The sequence below is a fragment of the Urocampus carinirostris genome, chromosome 14 (genome assembly GCF_059441175.1).
Source record: "Urocampus carinirostris isolate Australia breed hairy pipefish chromosome 14, RoL_Ucar_1.0, whole genome shotgun sequence".
In the NCBI taxonomy this organism is placed as follows: Eukaryota; Metazoa; Chordata; class Actinopteri; order Syngnathiformes; family Syngnathidae; genus Urocampus; species Urocampus carinirostris.
Genome location: NC_142362.1, coordinates 29,032,499 through 29,050,435, shown reverse-complemented (window position 1 = coordinate 29,050,435; position 17,937 = coordinate 29,032,499). Strand labels below are relative to the sequence as shown.

Here is a 17,937-nt window from a genome sequence, read left to right as displayed (position 1 = left end):
GAGGTAGGTGCTTCTCTATCCTCACATTTAGATTATTGTAATGCCCTGCTCTGCAGGCTTCCCAAAACGAATATTGCCAAATGTCAGCTACTACAAAGTTCAGCAGCATGTTCTTACGAGGCCCGGGGGGGAGGGATAACGCCACATTAGTTTAAAAATCGATGTGTAGGCTCCCTGTGCGTTTCAGGATCAATTTTAAGGTGCTTTTAATAGTTTTTAAATGTCTTAACGGTCTTGGGGCATCTTATCTGTCTGATTTGCTTTTATTACATAAGCCCTTGCGGTTCCTTAGTTAATCTGGCAGCGGTTTGTTAACTTCCCGGGGTGAAGACCAAAATCTACGGTAAAGCAACATTTAGCCACTTTGGAATGGTTTACCGGAGGGCAGACTGAAAGGGTGTGGTTCAATGGCTAAAAATCCTTTCCTGAGGTCATCTGCTGCCATACATGTCAGTGTGGAGAAGCCTACGTCAGGTTCCTTTCCTCATCTTGTCAAAATTGTGTTTTATTCACTTTTTCACGATTTATTTTATTGTATTTAAACCATTATGCGCGTCTGTGTATTAGGTGTTTCAGGTTGTTGGAGGTTTTTTTTATTATTTTATTGTACATTGAATGTTTTAACACAGCAATTTAAGTGGCAAGTAAATTAGGCAGTTGATAGGTTACCTCTTAGCTTTTAAATTCAAAATGTATGTGCTTATGTAAATGAGTGTGCTTTTATGGCTGATTGGCACAATATGAGATTCGTTTGTTTATTTGTTTTGTGAAAGCAGCGTCAGTTTAACCACAACTAAAAATAGTGGAGAAATGCAAATGGTCCAACTTTTATCATGCAGGACGTTACATATTCCATGTAACAGCACAGCTCATGAGACTTTGGGTTATAAAGAAGAGCTTTTCTGTAACTTACAACACAACATTGTGGCAGGACCCAAAAAACTGCCCCCCACATGCAATTCGATATGAAATGATTTAAAGCAAAACATATCTTGCATTTCCACTATGGCTGTACTTCTGGCTACTGTTGTGGTGCATGGTGTACATGTAAAAGCCCCATTTAGGGTTTGTGACGTTAGAGTCCTAGCTTGAAAACTGAAAATGTTGACCTGTTTATTTAGGTATTTAATTGGTAGCTGTTGGAAAAGAACATTATAGCACGATAAAATCAAATATTTAAATAATAATGTTTTATGGATGTTTCCGGGGTAGGTTGTGGATGGAATTTTAAAAAGTTGTATAATGTTGAATCTAAAAAGATGGCCTTTCTCTTTGCTCAGTTTAGAGATACTTATGGGTGTGGCCGGGGGAAGATTTCAGTGTCTGAAAATAAATGGATTTTGCAAAAAGGCTATAAAATCATCAAAACCTGACCCTCTGAGAAAGTTGCATTTGATCTGGTTAATTAGGGTCTGGCTGTGGCCTCTGGTACCATAACACGCTGTGGAAATTTTATTCAACTTTATAACTCATACCATTTGAGCCAATGAACGTAAAAACCGTCGACAGTAAAGTTGTTTTCCGAAACTTAACTTTCACTCTTACTTGGTTAGTGGGGCACAATTATGTGTGCCCTACAGCTCTGTGTTAGGATTTTGCACGCAACAGTCATACCCACTATTATCTTTCTTCTTTGATTTGTTGAATAAAAAAAGATGGGTTGTTAGATTTTTGTCATGTGTGCACTGTTGCCAGTATTTCAATTTATGGCACTTCTTTGATGTGTTCTATAATGATCATGTAGGTATTTTTTCTTTAAACAATATTTATTCATTGCTGAGTTATCCTTTTCAGAAAATAATCAAAGCAAATGTTTCAAAACTTTTACCAAAATAGCTATTTAAATATAATTTGGAGAATATAAATGGGAAGATAATACTGATGTACAGTGGAACCTCGGTTCTCGACCATAATCCGTTCCATTTCTTTGTACGAAAACCGATTTGTGCGATCACCAAAGCCGTTTTTTCCCATTAAAAGTAATGTAAAATTGTTTTAATCCGTTCCAACACCCTGAATGTTTATCTTGAATATTTAACGTAAAGCTAACCCAGGCTAATCGTACGTTCGCGTTAGCGTAATCTTCCGTACGAAAGATTACGCTAACATGAACGTGTAAAAATAAAAAAATCACGTCGTTTACACGTCATTTAGCACCCGGGTCCCCACAACAAGTGGTGAGCGGTTAAAGGATAAAGAAAAGATTTATGAATAGGATTTCTTACCGGTCGGCAGAAGCCATGCTGTATTGCTGAAAGAAGGGAAACTCGCACACTTTCTTCATATTTTGCTATTATTTCTTTCTTAAATGCAATAGTTGTACGCACTACTCCTCTTTTTTCACCTGTAGCAACTTTGCTGCTTGCACCAACCTTCTTCCGAGGCATAATTAGGGGTTAAAACACTCCCTTCACCGCTTTGGAAAAACAAAAACAGAAAAGGAGTGCGTGTTGCCGTGACAACAGTTCTTCACGAGGGGTGGGGGCAATCTACACTCGTACGCCGCTCAGCCTAGCGTACCGGCGTTCGAACTCCGATTTTTTGAACGAAAAGCGAAACAAGAATTTCTCGAAATTTTTGGTCGAGAACCGATTTGTTCGAACTGAGAGGCGTTCGAAAACCGAGGTTCCACTGTACCTTTATTGTGAGTAACAATTTCCATTTTATGCAAAAATGTTAGCCCATTTTATAATACCAATCATCACTTTTGTTTTGTATCTTATTATAGGAAACAATCAAAGTCCAAACATTGAACAAATTAGTTGGACCAGGAGTCGACAAGACAAAATATTGAAAGACCCATATTGGACCAAAAAACAAAAAACAAATTTGTCTGGAGCCTCAAAAAGTATAAAAGCCTTATATAAGCCTTATAATGAATGCAACACATGTTTTATGTAACGATATTAGCCTATTATCAAAATGTACCTATCGTAGCCATCTTAGCCTGCTATCAAAATGACTAACTTGGATGCAGCGCATCCTGTGGTGAACGATGCACCATATAACTAACTACTCTGTTGTAGGATACTGCCACAAGTTTAACTTCATTACGATGATAATGGATTACTGTATGCTTCATTGCATTAAAAATAAAAGGAATGCAATAACGAAATCAAATTTTTGATGTAATTTTTACTTTAAAGATACTAAAATACAACAACAAAATGGAACGTGCATAACATGTCCCTTACCTGGTCAACAAAAAAATTATAAATAAATGCAGCATGCATTTAGAAGAATAAAATAGCAAACCTTTAGAAAAGGTAAAGTAAAATTATCACATGAATTCAGTTGGATCTCTGTGCAGTAATTTGCCTCTTTTTACCTTTAGGGTCTATGGCTGAAAACAGCCACCTTCCTGGCTTGTGACACCGGCCCTTTAAAAGGCAGAGCTTTTGTTGCACAGGGAAAAGTGGAGAAAGTGGAAAACACGTGGAGGAAAGATGCACCAGAGTTTTGCATTGAAGATAAGTTTCCAAGGCAGTAATTCAAGCCTCAGGCCAACAACTTCATGTCACGAAATATGACTTTGCTGCGTTCGAGGCAACAACCTATATCCCATGTTTATAGAACTTGATACCAATGAGAGAGCAGCCGTCAATCTGGCCACTTTCCACCCGTGAACTCATACTATCTGATCTTCTCTCTTGTCTCATGGTTACATAGTTGAAATGTAATATTTATTCTCCTCCTACAGAAACCATATTAAACCAAAAATATTCCTCTACCCATTATCTCTTTAATTTGGTATTTTTTTTTAAAAAGCCAGGGAGACACTCGGCAGCGCCAAAGAGCCACATGCGGCCCCTGAGCCGCGGGTTTCCGACCCTCGAGTGAGAGCAAGTGGACTCTCAAGGCAGGCCAATGGTTCAGGCTACTGCAGTAACAGGACATGGAAGGGGAAACCTTAAGCACAAATGCAGGTAGTTGGTCCAAACAGTGCAAAATTCTCACCATTGAACACATAGTTTACATTTGTTATCTTACCAAACATCAATCTGGATAGAAATCTCACAATAGCCGGTGAAAAATATTTACTGAGAAGCTAAACTTTTAATTTTAATCATCAGTTTCCAACAAAAAAAGTTGTTTCTTGTCTAACATAAAGTATACTTGGATTTTAACATCCTGTTTTTTTTTCTCCTTTGAGGGATGTGGTTTCATAGCGTGTCTGTTATCATAATCCATTAAACTTTGCCTTAAACCAAAAAATAAGGGGAAATTCACAATTTGTTTAAAATGTTTTGATGCTAATTAGCAAGAAATATATTATAACTAGTGTGTCTAGGTAATGTTACTGCTCAGAGAGATATGCAGTGTTTGTAAAAAAGAATATTGTATTGTATTTGTTTGATTGTAAATAAAACAGGTTTGTGTTCCATATTAACCAGTGCTTAGTGTATACTATATGTTGTATACTCTCATAGAACAAGTGGAAATTGATGACTTGATCACGGGGAATGCATTGCAAAATAGTCTGAAATTGTCTTAATTATTAATTATAAGTTGTATCAATGAATACAAGATATGTATTTAAAAAAACATTTTTTTGCTTCCGAAAGCAATTAGTTTAGATCAGTGTTTCCAAAGTCGTGGGTCGGGACCAGAGGTGGGTAGAGCAAAGATGTTTACTCAAGTAAAAGTACTGTTACTTCAGAATAATATTACTCAGGTATAAGTAAAAGTAGTCATCCAAATAATTACTTGAGTATAAGTAATTAGGTGAAAAAGTACTGAGTAACTGTAGCAGCATATTAATTATTGATTTTTTTTTTTTAAACCATTCAATCAAATCATCAAATCATCAAAGTCCATTCAATCAACAATAAATTACTTTTACCGGTAATTTCAAGATAAATTAAAACAATCAAGGTAAATTCAAGTACTTTAATAAACAATAAAATAATAATAGTATAAATCAAATGAATTAATTAACCGCAAGTAGCACATTTAAAGCCCCAGTTTTTTTTAAACGACTGGATTAGACTAATAATTTGGTGCCGTTTTAAACGCTAACTCATTTTATCACTTCAGAGAATAATTATACCTTCTACTGTATTTCTTTTTAGTGTATTTTCAATGACTACAACCACGCACATTCATCACCCGAAGCCTTAGGGCAGTTGAGGGCACCCCTCTTATACCCAATCTTAACTCCTTCTGGGAGATTGATATAAAGGAGGGGATTACCAGCTCCCTTGCTCTGCCCCTTTAAGATGCATCTTACGTCATGCAGGATATACAGTGTCTTCTGCAGCAGCACAGGGATGTAGGCATTTGTAAGCATATTACTCACACCGTATGCCCCGATCAGCCTCCCCCCTAATTGGTGGGAATAGAACGAGAGGGAGGCGCAAATATAGTTGGATAAAAGGGGTGAACCGTGCTCTGGATGTAAGGTCGGTTAAAATAATGGATGCAAGAGTGTGTGCTAGGGATAAATGTGAATGGCGAAGGATAGTTTAGAATGACTGATATCAACGCATATAATGCAGAGGGGGTAAACCAGTGTATGCTGTCGGGCGTTTTTGTTGATGAAGGGTTGCATGGCACAGCAACTCACCCCTTGCTTTGCTGTGGGCGTAATCTTCAGTGTCAGGTTGGGAAGAGCGAAAGGGAATGATTGTTTGGTAAATATGAGTGTGTTCTTGACTCTAGACACCCCTGCCCCACACAAACTCTAGAGACCCCCCCACAAGGGAGATATGGCTTTGGTATATACAGTGTAGTTTACAATGACATCAAACCCCATAAAATAAAGGCATAAGGATTTAAATAAATATTATTGTCTGAACGTTTCGCAAAAGAACTCTTTATGTCATAAACATCCTTTAATTAACAGCTTTGGGTTAGGTTTGTTGGTTTGTATAAAAATCATTAATATCATATTTTCCCTGAATGATTAAAAATGTAGCGGCACGGCACCTGCGTGGTTAGCACATCCGCGACACAGTTCTGAAGTCATGGATTCAAATCCGGCTACTAGTCTTCCTGTGCTGAGTTTGCATGTTCTCCCTGTGCTTGCTTGGGTTTTCTCTGGGCACCCCAGTTTCCTGCCACATTCCAAAAACATGCATGTCAGGTTAATTATCCGGTCCAAATTGTGCTTAGGCGTGATTGAGCGAGTCATTTGTCTGTCTCTGTGTGTGCCCTGCGACTGGCTGGCAAGCAGTTCAGGGTGTCCCCTGCCCACTGCCCGAAAACGGATGGGCTCCAGCACCCCGCGACCCTATTGAGGATAAGCGGTGCAGATAATGGATCAATGGATGGATTAAAAGAATCTACATAAATATTTTTGATGCATATGCACCAACCTTCCCTAAAAATACAGTATTAAGCATTTTACAGTTTTCAAGCTGAGGAGGCATTTTGAAAGATGGTAGACAACTAACTGATTGTTTCAACTGAACTATACTGAACCGATTATTTCACGTCTGCAATTCTGCTGCGTCATTCATCCTGAGTGTACCATACATTATAAGAGAATTAAGCTAACACTGGTAGCTTTTCATCCTTTAAGAAAGAATCCGACTATTCAGTAAAACAATCTAAATAGTATAGGCTTCTAGAATCCCGAACAAGACATGAACTCCACAATAGAGAATGACCTCAAAATACTTTCTTGGTATATTTTAACAGTAAACAATAATCCCTGGGTTATGGCTGTTAATGGGGACTAGAAGCCTCAATGGTCAAATCTACCTCAAGATTAAAAGTATACGACTATAACAAATAAGAACTATTTGTATCTACAAATTAAAACACTGAATTGCAGTTGAATGAATGGTCTTTATTGTCATTGTACAAAAATGACTAAGGGTCAATTATGCTTAACATCTGATGGCATTGATGCCCTTCAAATGTGCGTTAACAGGAGCCATTTTGCACCAGAGAAACAAATGGTAGTTTGGTTAAACTTGGCCAAACAGAGATAAAGCAAATAATATTTGATATGTGTATTTTATTATTGTACAGACAAAGCCCTTGAAGTAAAGTGCTTTGGATTTCATTGAGCATTAAAGGGAATATATTATTTGAAGTTGTATTGGTTTTGCAGGTTTTTTTTTTAAACTTGAATACATTCTAGTGTTTCTGGTTTAGATGGCACACTTATTCCATTTGATCAATTTAAAAAAAAAGGAAATGTTTAGTCACTGGAGGGTGGGATAGTGGGTCCTCAAATCAGACCAGTTGAGAACCACTGGTCCAAATAAACTCAGAAAACTAAATTCAATCACAGATGTGTGCTTATATTATTTTGCCTGTGTATCTTGAGATTGTTGTGTTGAAGCATTACAGGTGAGTGGAAGGTAACAAGAAACAGCGCTCCCCTTTGTGTGAATAATTTGTATATCACCTCACAACAGAGATTGCTAAACACATTGCCCACAAATAACAGCTTCTTCCTGCTACGTTAATTTACTCACCATTGTACATTGCATCCATTCATTTTATAAAGTGCTAAACCTTTGCAACGTTTTATGGAGTAGCCGGGATGTACTTAACGATAATAAAAAATATGATTTTATTTTCTTCCCAAGGGTTCCACACTATGGCAGAAAAGAACAGGCCACTATATGCAGGAAGTAAGGGCTACCTTTTAAAAACACACCATGGCTTACAGTGTCTACTGTGCTTCAGTGTTTTCTCATTTGCTAATGAATCAACATATAGCCTTCTTTCCGCCATCAACTCAACGCTAAAAACAACAATTAAACAAGGCTGGGATGTTTGTATCTACTGACAAAATACAACGGAAGTTACGGTGGCGCTTTCTCAAGCACAGAACACGAGGTAATTTGTGTGATTTATCCCTACTGGTAGTCTGCTATTCTTCCTACCGTAATCTAAGCTGTATTTACTATAAAATAAAATTCTGAAATCAGGGGGTCAGTTATATGCGCATACTTATTTGGTTGTGTGTCACCAATTGCGAACAGAAGGCAGCACATTGGGGGCCTGTGGGGGTGGCTTATACAGGAACAATAATATCAATAGGCCAACGTGAGCACAGAATTTACAGCAAATGTTTGTAATTTTGGTCTTTTTATCTTTGAAACTATTTGAAACTACTCTGCCTGGGAAAAAAGAAAATAACTTGGACAGTACGCAGCAATAGAGGAGAAAATCTTCAAGTGGTACGATGTCCATGCACAAAATGGATATGGATTGCCTCGGCTAGGTTTTAACAGTGAAAAAGTGCATAGTTTTGATCTTTTTATTTGTAAATTTATTTTTGCAATACACCGTGCCTGGAAATTTTTTCAAACGTTTTAAGACATTATCCAGAAACCAAGAGAGAAATATCTGAGTGGTCAAAAGATGAAAAAATGGATATAGAGTCTTAACTTTTAGTTTGCAAGCTCTTAAGATTTCACAAGTCAAAAAATATGAAGGCTTCACCTTTACCACAGGTTAGTGTACACGTTTTCTTCTATTTTTTTATTAGGTGGCTATTTTTAATCCCTTTTACGGGAGCGGCTCCAATGTGAGTCCGAGGTAAGCCAGAGCCCGACAGGAACCAGGTCCGAAATTATGCTAAAATTAGCCTTCTTCCTCCCGAGTCATCACAAATAAAACATGAAAATTTAGGTTTGCTTTTGATTTGGTCCCTCAAAACAAGTTATTTGGATGGGCTGGGTCTGACTTTAATACCCCAGGCCCAACTTTTTTCAGTAAAACTGCCGATATCACAGGTAAGAAAGTCCATGGGACAGCGAACACATGGCCATTTCGTCGCATCACTGCCTGAGCGCACAAAACATGTGGCTCTAAACAGATGAGTGGTGCAAAAATAAAACCAAAACCGCACAACAAGGGGAAAGAAGGCAGCTTTTGTCCACAACCAATAGAAAGACGCACACATTCTCACAATTCTCTTTTCAAACTATACCAACAAACCCATACTTGTTAATCTTTAAGCACAAACCTGAGCACCGAGGTCTTAGTGTTGCGCTGTGTCACGGGGTACTCAACGCTGCCCCCAGGTCACGACTGATAGTATCTCCTAAATCTCACTGTGAATGACTCCTTTCTGTGCTTGTGTGGTGAACACAGTGAAGGTCACGTCACTAAGTAGTTTAAATAGATTCCATAAATGATGATCTTGTCAAATTTTTCTGCCCTAAATCTGTAGCGCAGGCACCAATAAACGAGTTATACATGCATGTCACCCTGTTTTGTTAATAAAACACTCCAAAACACCTACATAACACAAATGTGTTATTATAATGAATGGGGATTAGTCAGTGGTGGGCCTTGCATTTGATACCTTTGTTTGCATTTGGCTACATGTCATTATTGTCAGAAAGCTTCTGTTTAAAAGCGAAATGTAACAACGCGTAGCTACAGAAATATTTTAGAATAAACAAAACCATGGGAAAATAATAAAAACAAACTCACTTTTAGTAATTCCTTTTATAAGTGTTTCATGTAAAAGCTCAATATCACATTTAGTTCTTTGCTTAGTTTATTTTATTTTTGGGACCCTTGCGACATTCTAAACCGGTGCTTTTTAACTGGTGGGTCTGAACCCAAAAGTGGGTCGCGGACCCGTTTTTAGTGGGTCACAGGCCTTTGCCCTGCCAAAATAATGCGACGAATAAGAAAAAAAAACGGAGATTCAATCGCACAGTAGATGGCGATAATGCCCTGCTCTTTCTGTTCAGTTATTGTGTTTGACAAAATGGACCACATCTCAATATATTGTGATTTTGTTAGTTATATCTCCCTTTTCCAACCATAATAATGGGTCCAAAAAGTGAGCGATGAGGGAAAGGAAAAATGGGGAACAGTGGCACCAACAATCAAGTGAAAGAAAAAAATGATTGCATAATAGGAAATTATTGTTTGAGTGCCTGCCATTAAAGCACTGCTTGAAGGTAAAATAAATAGTTTGAAAACATTTCCAGTGTCTTTTACCAGCCTATTGTTTTCTTTTTATCTACACAATTAAGTAATTATCCTTGTTTAAGTAGACAATTTTTTGTTATTTTTGGTTCCAAATTCCTTTGGTTATGTGGCGCAGAACTATGTAATGTGGGCTGACATGTGAGTATTTATGGTACTTGAGGTCGTTTTGGTTTTGCTGGTGAATATATTTTGATATCTCTGCTCTAAGCTGCACAATCCTTTCATTCGATTAATTTAAGAAGGAAATATTTTTCTTGATTTGGGTACCAGATTGTAATTAGGGTGGAATGGTGGGTCCTGAACTGAGTCCAGTTGAGAATTAGTGCTTCGGATAAATAAGTAAAGAAATAATTGAAGTTTTATTGCTATTTATTTAATATAATGTAGATGTTGTTTTCCAAATATCAAAAGTTTTTTCAAGAAGGGATACATCAGGGGTTTCAAACGCACAGCCTGTGGGCCAATTACGGCTCGCGGGACGATAAGTTGTCATTAGGTTGCAATGGTGGGTCATGAAGTCAGACCAGTTGAGAACAGATGGTTGTTTATTTTGGTAACTCTTACAACATAGTGAGCAAAGCACAATTGGTTAAAACATGCTAGGTTACAAATCAACTCTGTCGAAGAACAAGTAGCCACACAATTGTGTTAGAATTGATGTTGTCAAAGGGCAACTCTGTTTTTAGCTTATTATATTTCCTGTATTTGAGAAACTGGTGCCCGTGAAAGTAATTGAATGTATGCAATGCAGTAAATTATAATCTAAAATTACTCATAGAATTTCTAAGAAATGACGATGGTTATTTAAGCAGGTGCTTAAGCTCAAGCACCTGTTAATTCAGTTACTTGCTTTCTGAGCAAACAATCAGAAGCTAACTGTTTATTCCTGTGTAATGCTCACACAAATATAATATGTACCCCTAATCTTTGATTAAAAATTGGTATAACATTCGTTTTCACTTTTTCTCATCTTAAACTAAGCAATAAACGTTGATGAATGTGCGCGGCCATGTTTAACCCCTTAACAGTCATGAAATTTGCCTAAAATCCCAATCAAAGATATTTATTTTAAAAGGTATACCTTTTAAAATAAATAAGTCGTATAAGACTCTGAAATAATATCTGCAGGTGCTACTAACATTGAGTAATCTAGAAAACACAGAAATAAAAGGTTTTTTTTCTCGCCTGATTTTCTTTTTTTTTTGCAATTAAATGCCTGCAGATGAGTGTAGCATGGGCACCTTAGATGGAGAACAGGTGAGACAGCCTGAATTCTTACCTGGTACCTTGTCAAATTTGATAAAAATAGACTGTTCTATTCTATTCTGTTCTATTCTATTCTATTCTATTCTATTCTATTCTGTTCTATTCTATTCTATTCTATTATATTATATTGTGTGAAAAGAAATCCTGCTCTTGGCCAAGAAAGGTGTCAATCAAAAGGTCAAAGGCTAACTACCATATTGGGAATAATTTTACAAGTCTGTTTATTTTTAAAGGAAAATTTTGGAGCAAAACGAAAGAATTACAAGAAGGAACGTCAAACGAAGCAGACATTAAATGAAATGAAAATAAAATGAAAATAAAATGAAAATGAAATGAAAATGAAATGAAAATGAAATGAAAATGAAATGAAAATGAAATGATAATGAAATGAAAATGAAATGAAAATGAAATGATCTGCATTTATATAGCGCTTTTCAAGTCAAGACTTCCCAAAGCGCTTTACAGTGTGCTTCACATTTCCCAATAGCGGCCGTGCAGCCATGTAAGGCGCTAACCTGCTTATTGAGGGTATTAGGGGTTCAGTGTCTTACCCAAGGACACTTGGACATGTAACACGGAGGAGCCGGGATTCGAACTGCCATCTCTTGATCCCAAGATGAGCGCTCTACCTCCTGAGCCACTAGGCGCATTTACCGGTACTTCATATGTTGGCATTATTGTGTGTTTCGGAGTAACTATTTTACACGTTTGGTTTCTCTGGATTGTCCTGGATGCAACAAAGCCATTTTTGCTTACATTACTTATCGGTAAGTTATGCTGGCTTTAGAGTTTTCAGGTATCCCGTTTGAGACTGATGATTTTTCTCCCACATTCCAAAAACATACATGTCAAGTTAATTGGCCAGTCCAAATTGTCCCTAGGTGCGAATGAGCGAGTGAGTTGTCTGTCTCTGTGCACCCTGCGACTAGCTGGCAACCAGGTCAGGGTGTCCTCTGCCCACTGCCTGGAGATGGCAGGGATGGGCTCCAGCAACCCCGCGACCCTACTGAGGATAAGCAGTGCAGATAATGGATGGATGGATGGATGGATAGATGGATGTATAGATTGATGGATGGAAGTATATTTTGAAATGCTCATCACATCTTCAATGACACAAGTTTAAACTTTCAAATGATAGGTGCATGATGTAATCCAGTTGCTAGTTACATCGTACAGACACGTGTTGTTTATTAAGAGTCTGTGGCCATCCAAACGTTAAATGGTTAAACTCATTTATTGGCAACATAAACTATGAACACAATACAAACATGAAATTTAAAATGTCTTGTTTTAATATACTTTGAGGTCTTATTAATCATCAGATACACCAAAGCGTTGTTTCCCTCGTTGTGCTTTTTTGCATTCATCTGAATCTTTCAGGACGACATTTTTCATTCTATAACATTTGTCCCTGGTACCATGACTAGAAATAGTATGATAATGAGACGCCTTGTTATATGTCATCTATACCATTGGTTCGCAACCTTATCTGTACCTCGGACCGGTTTTTCTGTACCTCAGACCGGCCAAAAATAACATTAGTTATTAGTGATGGTCACACCGTTCAATCTCATGTTTCATGATTTATGTATAACACCTCAAACTGGAACCAATCAAAGCTATGAGATTCCTTATCACCCTGTCACCGTAAGATAAGATGTCCATAACTTCCTGTCTTACAATGTCCACTGCCAGCAGGAAGTGATCAGCAGCACGGGTCTGCTGGCAGATCACCCCACGATATCTTTGTTAGCGTGTTAGCATTCTGGTCCGCGGCCAGTAAGTGCTCTGCCTCGGAGGTATAATCTGGCCTCGCGCCTCACTGCACGCACTCAATAGAGTCCACGCCCTGCATCATGACATCATGTCTTTGTGTAAAATCCTAGTTCCATTCATGCACCCAGTGTAGGGCTTAGCATCCAAACGTCCTCTATACAAACACTCTTTAAAGGGAAACCCAATGGAGACACCGTAGCTCCAAACATGGCCACCATCCTCTGACACGATACAGGCCTGACTGTGGGCCGGAAGAAGTAGAGAATGTAGACTTTTTGGATACCTAATATAATTTGCAACCGATTTCCTTGTTTGTTAAACATAAAATAACATAAAAACATTTGAAAAAGAGGCCTCCTCTATTTGAATTATGGAGCGAGGCAATATCTGTAATATGAATCAAAATATCAAAAATTAATGCTTATAGGTCCATTTTTGTGGTTAGAATTGTAAATCACATTGGTAGATTAAAGATGTTGTAAAAGCATGGGACTTTATTTTTGATCGTGTGTTAAATCATCATGCTAGGAATATACAGTGCAGTGATCTAACAATTATCGTGGGGGATTAGGTTCCAAAATGACCTCTTGATAGACGATATGCGAAGTAGAGACCTTTATTTTGTATTTTACAATTGTTATACTTTATTATACACTGATACCAAGGAATGAACCCTTATTACAAACTCAAGAATGCATTTGAAAAAATAAAAGTACTATGTAAACATTTTAACTTTTTTTTGTCTTCTTTTAGAAATACACTCTGTTCAAAAGTTTTGGCTCACCCAGACAATTTTGTGTTTTTTATGAATAAAAAACACACTTCTCTATCAAATGAGCTGTCCAATCGCTGTGTTCTTTAGCCAATTTTGATCACTTTCTTTTGTTGGCCAGTCCCAGAAGGCCAGCATCACAAAGTCGCTTTTTCACTGTAGATGTTGACACTGGTACTTTGCGAGTATTATTCACCCAAGCTGCAAGTTAAGGATCTGTAAGTTGTCTATTTCTCAAACTAGAGAGTATTTTGTATTCGTCCTCTTGTTTAGTTGTGCGTCGACTTGTCTTTCTACTCTGGTTAGGGTCTGTTGGTGCTGTTCTCTAAAGGGATTATGTGATCTTCAGATTCTTAGCAATTTCTAGCATGGAATGGCCTTGATTTCTTAGAACACAAATAGACTGTTGAGTTTCACACAAAAGTTCTCTTTTTCTGGCCAATCTCAAAGTTGAAATGCTGCAGCGAGGCTTTCACTTGAGACAAGAAAGTTTGATCACATTACCCCGATTTTAGCTAACCTGCATTGGCTCCCTGTTAGCTTAAGATGTGATTGCAACGTTCTGATGGCATTGTACAAAATCATTCAAGGACTTGCTCCCTCATATCTTTGAGATATAATTTCCCCCCATGTTTCGATCCGGAGCCTTCGCTCTGAAAATGCTGGTCAATAGTGATCCCAAGAGCCAAGAAGAGAACCGCAGGTTCGAGAACGTTCTCCATTTGGGCATATAGAACAGTGAAATCCAACTTGGGAAACACATGGAAGCGCAGTCAACAGGGGGCGGGCTCAGCAGCTCATTGACTTGCAGTTGTCACAAAAGAAAGGCTTCACTATTGGTTGAGAGGTAAGAGGGCAGAGATGGTCAGATTGCGCTCTCAAAAGATTCATGCACCATATGCCACCCAAGATAGATGAGAGATGAACAAATTTGTCAATCTTCATGCATTCGGTTACTCATCTTGATAAACTAGCATTAACTATTAGATCCATAAATAATTATTTAGAAATCTGAAATGAAATCATAAATCCAAGCTGAACAACCACAGCTTGAACTCCTCGCCACTTTACTAAAATCTTGCCTATTAACCATGGAACTCTATTCATCTACTGTTCACTTGACACTATAGGCATGAAAATCAGTCAGGACTTTAAAAGGTGAGAAGGCTGTGAAGGAAATACTGTATTTGTTTGTGCAAGATGCGCACCCCTAATTTTTAGAAATGAAAAATTAGTATCAAATAATGTTTGACTTTTTCTCAGCTCAAACTAGTATTGAAAGGGAGTTGTTGAATACGTGTGGCCATTATTCAAATTGTTTATTGACAACTATGAACACAGTAATAACACAAAATTTACAATGTATCTATTTTATGTCATCATCAGATACAGAAAAGAGTTGCTTCCCTTGATGTGCTTCTTTGAATTTGTTGATATCTTTCATGACGACTTTCTGTTTTCTCCATTCTCTATCATTAATCTCTGGTACCGTGTGTCAGGAGGACCAGAACAGAGCAGGAGACCCCAGAGCGTTCGTACAATTCTTTATTTGGGGAAGCGTAAAGGGTTAGCGGGAGACGCGATGACCATCGGACGTCAGCAGCAAAGCCGTGAAGACTACTTCGGGACACGTAGCCAATCGTAGCGTGGGACAGAAGCAGGTTGAGTTTACCGGGACTGGAGAGAAGATCGTAGCGTGGGACGGAAGCAGGTCGAGTTTACCGGGACTGGAGAGAAGATCGTAGCGTGGGACGGAAGCAGGTCGGATCGGAGGCAGGCAGAATCAGGTAAACAGGTCAAGAAGGCACAGGTAAATCAGGAGAGTCAAACGGGGTACAAAAGTAATCCTCAGACAAAGAGGTCTCGGCGTAGCGTGCTTAAAAAGGGAACATAAACCAATCAGGAAGCGCACTCAAGCGCGCCAGATGATTACCCCAGGTGGCTCCACTTAGGTAATCACGACACCGTGAATGAAAACAGTGTGATAATGAGGTAAAATCGAATGCGTGCTACACACGACAAAATACAGTACTCCTGCCTACACTGATTTTAATTCAAACCCGGAGCATGTGAAGTCACTATCTTTGATTTTTGCATTTCGGAGATGGAATATGAGCTCGCTCTGTCCACTCCACGCATCGGCCCGGTATAGCAGTACCTCCGGGAACGGTGCATTCGCAATGATTGCAGCAAGGCTTTAGGGCTAGGACCTTAGCTTGGCCTTTTGGCTGAGAGTAAGTGTCCCGGCTCCTAGGCTTTGTAGCGTATTATGAACTGACCGATAACGGATAATGGATAATGAATAACGAAAATAGATCAATAACCCTTAAAAACCCCACCCCCCTTTAGTGGACTTTAATGAAGGACATTTAGCAAGGCTTTGATGCTAGGTCCTTAGCTTGGCCTTTTAGCTAGGGTTTAATGCTAGGACCTTAGGTCCCTAGCTTAGCCTTTTGGCCTTGATGCTAGGTCCTTAGCTTGGCCTCTTGCTTGAGAGCTCATTTTTGCATTCTGGAGATGGAATAAGAGCTTGCTCTGTCCACTCCACGCATCGGCCCGGTATTGCAGTACCTCCGGGAACGGTGCATTCGCAATGATCGCAGCAAGGCTTTAGGGCTAGGACCTTAGCTTAGCCTTTTGGCTGAGAGTAAGAGTCCCGGCTCCTTGGCTTTGTAGCGTATTATGAACTGACCGATTACGGATAATGGATAATGAATAACGAAGATAGATCAATAACCCTTAAAAACCCCCACCACTTCAAACGCCCGATTCACTTTCGGTATCTCACAATATCCACCAAAAAAACATTTACTCCACTTCGGTTCACCTTTTTGACATCATGGTGAATTTCTCCTTAAGGTGGGAGGTTTCCGTGCCACTGAACTCCACTATCACAACAACCTTTAAGAGTTTTGCTAACGCCGTTTTTAACCTCCAACGCAATTGAATTAAAATAAATTACCCTTGATTTTTTTTAAAAATGCTGTTGGATGGAAATTGAATGTAAATTGTAAGCAACGACAACTTGTATAGTACACGTGCATTCAAGCAAAATAAACAAACTGTAACCACCTGACCCAGCGACCAAACAGGAACGTTTCAGCAATGGTGGACATTCCTGACATTCCAGCAGATATGATGATACACATGCACACGAACACAAACGAGAGGGCCTGCAGACTCCATGGCGCAAATCTATTTCACTGCTTTTATTCTCGAGTAGGGTTCTACTGGATGCACTTCTGCCGGATGAACACTGGAATGTAGCATCATTTGTCTTTTATAATGGGTCACAGTGACTTTCCATGACGGAAAATGTTCAAATCCCCTCCCAGTCTTGAGAAGAAATTCATTCATATATAGTCAATTATGTTAATCTACCTTCACTGTGTAAAGAAAAGAGGGGAAACATGTGTGAGCTGGATAAAGCCTCTGAGCACATTTATTCTGGTCGGCTGTAAAAGTAAAATAAAATAAACTTAACTGCCAAAAGCTTTTTAACTAAATATGAAAATTGCTCTTGGTCTTACTGTTCAATATTTTCATCTTTTAGTCTTGTTCTGGACAGACTGTCAAGTGTTCAGTCTCAGTCTGGTCTTGTGTTGTTTTGGTCAGGGTAAATCCCCTCTCCTCAGAGCCTTATATTGATTCATTCATTCATCGTTTTCCACCGGCTCATTCTCATGAGGGGTCTTGGTTAGGGATCTTTGAGCCCATGCCAGCTGACATGGGGTGGTGGGCAGGGGGACACCCTGAACCAGTTGCTAGACAAAGGACAAAGAGACGAAGACAATCCATAATCACTTTTATTAAAACCATAAGAAAAAGTTCAACTTACCAATCAACTCGCATGCCTGTATTTGAAATGACAAAGGAGATCCCAGAGAAAACACAAACAGGCACAGGGAGAAGTTTCAAACTCAACAGAGTGAACCCGAAAGTTGGTATATTAACATGGTCTTTCTCATAGTTTGGTTCACTTCAAGACATGTTCATTGTTGGCATTCCTTATAATCCTGACATGGTCTTGGGCTCCCCATTTTTCCACAGAGTGTTAGTCTTTAATCAATTTATTGTATTTGGTTTTCATCCCCATAATGTAGTCCAAGTTTTTTACTTTAAGTGGTCTCAATTTAGTCTTTATGTGATAATATTCATACGGAGTCTTGGTGTTCTTTTAATAATACACTCCATACTATCCATCCATC

General features: G+C 38.6%; 2 pseudogenes; both read left to right on the top strand.

The window, feature by feature from the left end:
- Positions 1-15,777: 15,777 nt before the first annotated feature.
- On the top strand, positions 15,778-15,909 carry LOC148353129 (U2 spliceosomal RNA; annotated as a pseudogene).
- A 256-nt stretch (positions 15,910-16,165) lies between these two features.
- On the top strand, positions 16,166-16,322 carry LOC148353128 (U2 spliceosomal RNA; annotated as a pseudogene).
- The last annotated feature ends 1,615 nt before the right edge of the window (positions 16,323-17,937 follow it).